We start from the raw sequence: 5,823 nt of genomic DNA, 5'->3' as shown, positions 1-5,823 counted from the left end.
ATCAGCTTTTACCGTGTCATCTGAATCTAGGTTGAACAATTTTATAATTACAGTTTTATAATTTTATATCTACATGAACATTTGCTCCAAATAGCATGTTTAGAATTGTGACTTTCAGTGTTTAACTGAGATAAATAGTGTGTGCACAGCATTTTCTATTTCATAGAAACAGAAATAGACTTATTTTTGACTGTGTTAAATCTATTTATAACTCTGCCTTGTTGAGGCGTTGCTGGTGAGATCTTCCTGGCCACAGGTGCAGCAGACCATGTGGTCCAGGTTCTTTTTTTTTTTTTTTTTAGAAAGCAGCTTGGAGTGTTTTGCAGGTATTCATGGTACCACACAACAGTACAGCAGGTAGTAGCTGGCTGTGTTGGGTTTTTCTTTAGAACCTCCTCTGCTCCACAGTCATGTGAGCTTCTGTAAGGCTCAATATTCGGGTCTCTGCTGTTTCCTTTGTGTCCAGAGGACTCACTGAAAGCTCAGGGGGAATTGGGCTTTTACCTTTGCTGCTCCCATACTGTGGATCCCATCATTACCAACTGGAAAGGACTCTTCACTGGTCATTTTTAAATCTGCTCTAGATCCAAATCTTCTGCTTGGTTACTGACCGAACATAGGTTGTAACTTTGACTTTGATTTTTTTTTTCAATGCGTGTTGATTGTGTTTATTCTTGCTGATTGTTATACTTCTTTTAGTAGCATCATATTCCATTTTTATGTTCTCAAACCTGCAGTCTGTCGCAACAACTGGATAAATGTATTTTTTTTGGTAAATAAACCGAATAGAAATGATGTTTTTGCTCTTTTTTGTTTAGCATGTTGGTGTTTTTCTCTTTTTTAAGTGCCGTATAATTAAAGTTGACTTGTTGAGTTTTTAGCAGTGACTCGTGATATCATTCTCCAACCGAGAAAAACATTCCCGCAGCAATGGGTCGTTCAGAGTGAAATGTGGTGTTAGCTTTCTGCAGCGAGTAGCGTTATGCATACAGGCCCTACCTGACCGTTGCACCCTTTTCTGTATATTTGATGCGTTCTTAATGTCATCTGCAGTTCTAAGACTGGCGCTAAAACATGGATGTTTTGCATTGACAGGACACCTCGCACAAATCGTAGAACACAAACACTCTGTTCAATATTTTATGTAAAACTAAGAAGATTACGGCCCGTATCTAGAGGACTGTGGTTGAAACACAAGGTGAGCCTTTGGGCTAAAGAAGGGGAGAGAACAGAAGGTAATGTGTGAGTATATAGCTGTTTGTATAATCCTCACAGTCCCTGATCTGCTGCTAATTCATCCCAGGACTGTGCGCCTCTAACAGAGACAAACCTATGACTAAACCTGGTCCATCGTCTCGGTACATGACAGCAACCTCCGGTTTGTGCTGTTTTTTTTTTTTGCATTACTGGATTTTCTGTAAATACGATAAATTGATGTTGGATTGTCGAAGCTGAGCTATGGATCCCTGCAGCTCCTCCAGAGTTACCGCGGGCGTCTTGACATATATATCGCTTCTCCGGCTAATGCTCTCCTTAGTCCTGCAAAATTACTTTTTTTATCCTGCAAAGTTACTTTATATCCTGCAAAGTTACTGTATCTATCCTGCAAAGTTACTTGATATCCTGCAAAGTTACTGTATCTATCCTGCAAAGTTACTTCATTTATCCTGCAAAGTTACTGTATCTATCCTGCAAAGTTACTTCATATCCTGCAAAGTTACTGTATCTATACTGCAAAGTTACTTTATATCCTGCAAAGTTACTTCTTATCCTGCAAAGTTACTTCATTTATCCTGCAAAGTTACTTTATATCCTGCAAAGTTACTGTATCTATCCTGCAAAGTTACTTCATTTATCCTGCAAATTTACTGTATCTATACTGCAAAGTTACTTTATATCCTGCAAAGTTACTTCTTATCCTGCAAAGTTACTTCATTTATCCTGCAAAGTTACTTCATTTATCCTGCAAAGTTAACTTATATCCTGCAAACTTACTGTATCTATCCTGCAAAGTTACTTTATATCCTGCAAAGTTACTGTATCTATAGTGCAAAGTTACTTTATATCCTGCAAAGTTACTTCATTTATCCTGCAAAGTTACTTTATATCCTGCAAAGTTACTGTATCTATACTGCAAAGTTACTTCATTTCACTGAAATTCTTAAGCTGTATGCAAATGAAATTTCGTTCAGTACTCACTCTGTGCATACAAAATGACAATAAAGTTTGTCTAAGTCTAAGTCTAGTTCCTTAGTCCAGTTAGTTCAGGTGGACCTCCACGTCCCGGTAGGTCTGCAGGTGGTCCATCCTCTCTCCAGGTCCAGATGATGGACTGATCAGAGCTCTGGGAGATGTTCAAAGCTCAGGATGTTGTTCTAGAACCTGACCCTGCTTTAAACGTGTCTGCTGGACTTTGTCGACTAATTGGGTGACTTTTGAAGAATAACTGGTTGTGCTGGATTTCATTTAGGGGTGTCGGATTAAAGGGTGTGGACAAAGCAATCTATTAGAAAACCATGTAGCTTTCCTCTAAAAATGCATTGATGTTTATGGTTGTAATATAAGCAGATGTGGAAAATCTTTGCAAGGCATGTATTCCTGCATGATGAAGAGGATTCCTTTAGTTCCCTCATCCCGTATTGTAGATGGTACATTGGTAAGAAAACCAAATGATGTCCTGCGTTACCGTCTCCATCATCCTTTAAACAACTAATTACCCAATCTGAGGGAAGCTGGGTGAAAAGCTCGTCACCTTCAGGAAGCTCCCAGGTAGCCCGCTTCTCTCTCTGGGTAAACCTGCCTGTCTGGAGATTTAAAAAAGCAGCTGCTCAAAAGCTGCGCCCTACGCAGAAATAACAGGATCAAACATTTCCATAATTTAAACATTACATTTTAATCACGCTGCTTTGTGAGAGGACAAGTGGCTAAGTACAGTCATTTCCCTGTTTGCTGAAAATGTGCCTCCTCTCTTTTTACTCATTGACGGTTTCACTGAAGTGATTATTCAACCATGATTTTTTTTTTCCCCCCTCTTGAATATTCTCCATTTGAATATTATTCCATAATCACCAAAACATGTTGCCGCTTGTCTGTGTTTACATCACTGATTTGCATTCAAATCATATTTCCTGCTCTTCTCCCGGCATACTCAAGTGCAGACGTTCCAGAGGTAGCTGGGAAAAAAAGGGTTGTTGTTGCCAAATATACTGTAGGAATAAATAAACACTTTATCAAGCCGTGGAAGGGAGGAAAACCTATGTCATGGGGAGGAGCAGGAATGAAAAAAGGAGGGAAAAGACTCCATTGTCCTCTTTGGAACGAGCAGTGTGAGAAGTGATAATTAACCGGTAATTAATTTGGTGGTCTTTATCTCAGAGCAATGTGTGCTCGGCACAAGATTAGGAGAGCTTTTTAATAAGCGCCATACAGTTTGATTCTGCCTATTTCCTGCAACAAATAAGCCCGTGTTTGTTTATTCCAGACAGGCAGCTGGCAGAGAGCTGCAGATACCGAGGCTTTCCCGGCTCCTCCTCGGCCCGCTGGTTCTGGTGGAGGCCCGGGAAACCGCTTCGTCCCGTGCATCTCACGAGGAGACAACAAAAACACGCCGTCTCCTGGTGCATCGCGCTTACAGCAAAGAAACTTTCCCTATTTAGTCACATTTTGTGTTTTAGCGCTGAACTTTGAAGAACTGAGGATTCTGGTAAATGAACGAGGAAAGAAGGTCCATATCTGGAGTAACCAAAAAAGTAACAATAGCAGCAAAGTAGCAGAGTTAAGCAGTAGGATTTTGTTTTTTGACTAATAATATTTTAATTTCCAACATCTTGTTTTAATCAAATGAATTCAAGTTTAGCATATTGTGTCCACTTTTATCGTCTACACTGCAAAAATGGATCTAAAAATAAGTAAAATGTTCTTAAAGTTAGTGTATTTGTCCTTGATTTGAGCAGGTAAATAAGATTATTTGCCAATGGAATGAGTATTTTGACCCTTAAAATAAGATAATTAGACATCCTGCACTTGAAATAAGATGATGGAGATGAGTTGTTCCAATTTTATGTGCATAAATCTTATTCCATTGGCAAAACATCTTATTTACCTGCTCAAATCAAGGACAAATACACTCATTTTAAGAACATTTTACTTATTTCAAGTTCCGTTTTTGCAGTGCATGACTAGTTTCTACCACGTTTTGATTTTGCTAAAAGAAGAATCAGTACTGATATTCATAATGATCACACCTAAACTATTTTAACTATAAAAACATTCCCCCGATCTGAAAAAAGGAAAACAGAATCGATAATCCCAGCTCCGCGCCATAAAAGCATCCTTGGACATTTCCAGCTAACAGGAAAATGGTTGCCTTTGGTTTTCACAGGCAGCCTTCCACACTCCCATCGCCACGTCCCGATGGTTTTTATTTTGCACTGTTAATAAAAAATAGATTAGGCAAGACAACTCTGGCAGCTATTTTTGGCAGCTATTAATAATTGATTTCACCCTTTATTTAATTACACCTCCCCTTTTTCCAGGGTTTATTAAAAGAAGGAGTGTTCATGGGCTGAACTGAATATATTTAGATTTTAATCCACTTGCAATTTCCAAATTTGCCTTTTTTTTCATTGTTTATTGGGTGTGCAAGTCATTAATGGCAGCCATTGTCATATTGCTGTGGAAATAATTTCCTCGTTTTGCGGCTGTGGACACAGTGAGAGAAAATGAAGCACGTTTGTGTATCAGTTTGTCCGAACAATGTGGATTTTTAATCGGGTAAATAATAAGTGTTAGTGTGACCCATATATCTACATGTCAACAGCGGAGTAATTTCCTATTGAAAATTTCCTGTTTATGTTCATTATTAATATGGAGGCAAGATAAACACCGGAGGATGTGAGATAATCTTCTGAGGAGCTATATTTCCTCTTTCTTCTGCATGCAATCAGCCACGTTGCGGCATCAAGATGAATTAGTAAAAAATAAATCTAACTCAAGCATGGACATAAAGACGTTGTGCAATGTTTCATTCCATCACATGAAAAGGCTCTGCTGTTTCAGGGGAAAGATCAAACCAATGGCACTGCTGCCATCTACTGGCCACAAAAGACAGCAGGGCTGCAGACAGAGGAGGAGGAGGAGGAGGAGGAGGAAGGAATCAGAGCAGCAGTGTTACACAACATCACCAGCAGAGATCTGTCCACCAAAACAACAAGTAACACAGAAAACTGTTACCTGCTCATTTAAGATTTAAGATTACAGGTGAGGTGAAGCACAAGTTGATCGTCTTCCCACTAACCCGCATCAAAAACTACCCCATAGATGTCTTTAGATCTAAAGCATCTTTTAAAAATGATTCTGATGGTATGCTCGGCGGGAAACGGCACCGGCTGCAGTCCAGATGCATCACCAGATGTCCCTGTGCAGACAGAAAACCTCGGCAGCATCCCTCTGTCCTCATCCGACCCTGCTCTAAAGCTGCAGCCCCCCCAACCCGTCAAAAGAGCCCTGCGCTCGCTGCTGCCCCGTCAGCCGCCGCAGCTCAGCGGAGGAGAGCCATCCTGTCACGCCCCCCCCCCCCCTGAACCCTGCCAGGGAAAACAGATTCAGGGAACAGGAGTTAAATCCCCCCCCCCCCCCCCACCCTGCTTTAAATTTAGCTGCACGCTCAGAGGAGGCGGCCCAGCGAGGAGCCGTGTCCGAAATGTCCACAACCACAGCACTTCCTCCTGGACGCCTTTCGCCGGAGGATGACCTAAATCAATTGTCCGCCCACGCGACAGGGCGAGTGAGCCCCCTACCGGAGCTTGACCTTAACGCTCCTGT

The sequence above is a fragment of the Fundulus heteroclitus genome, chromosome 16, assembly GCF_011125445.2.
Source record: "Fundulus heteroclitus isolate FHET01 chromosome 16, MU-UCD_Fhet_4.1, whole genome shotgun sequence".
Classification (NCBI taxonomy): domain Eukaryota; kingdom Metazoa; phylum Chordata; class Actinopteri; order Cyprinodontiformes; family Fundulidae; genus Fundulus; species Fundulus heteroclitus.
The sequence above is the reverse complement of the archived record's forward strand: the minus strand, read 5'-3'. Positions refer to the sequence as shown.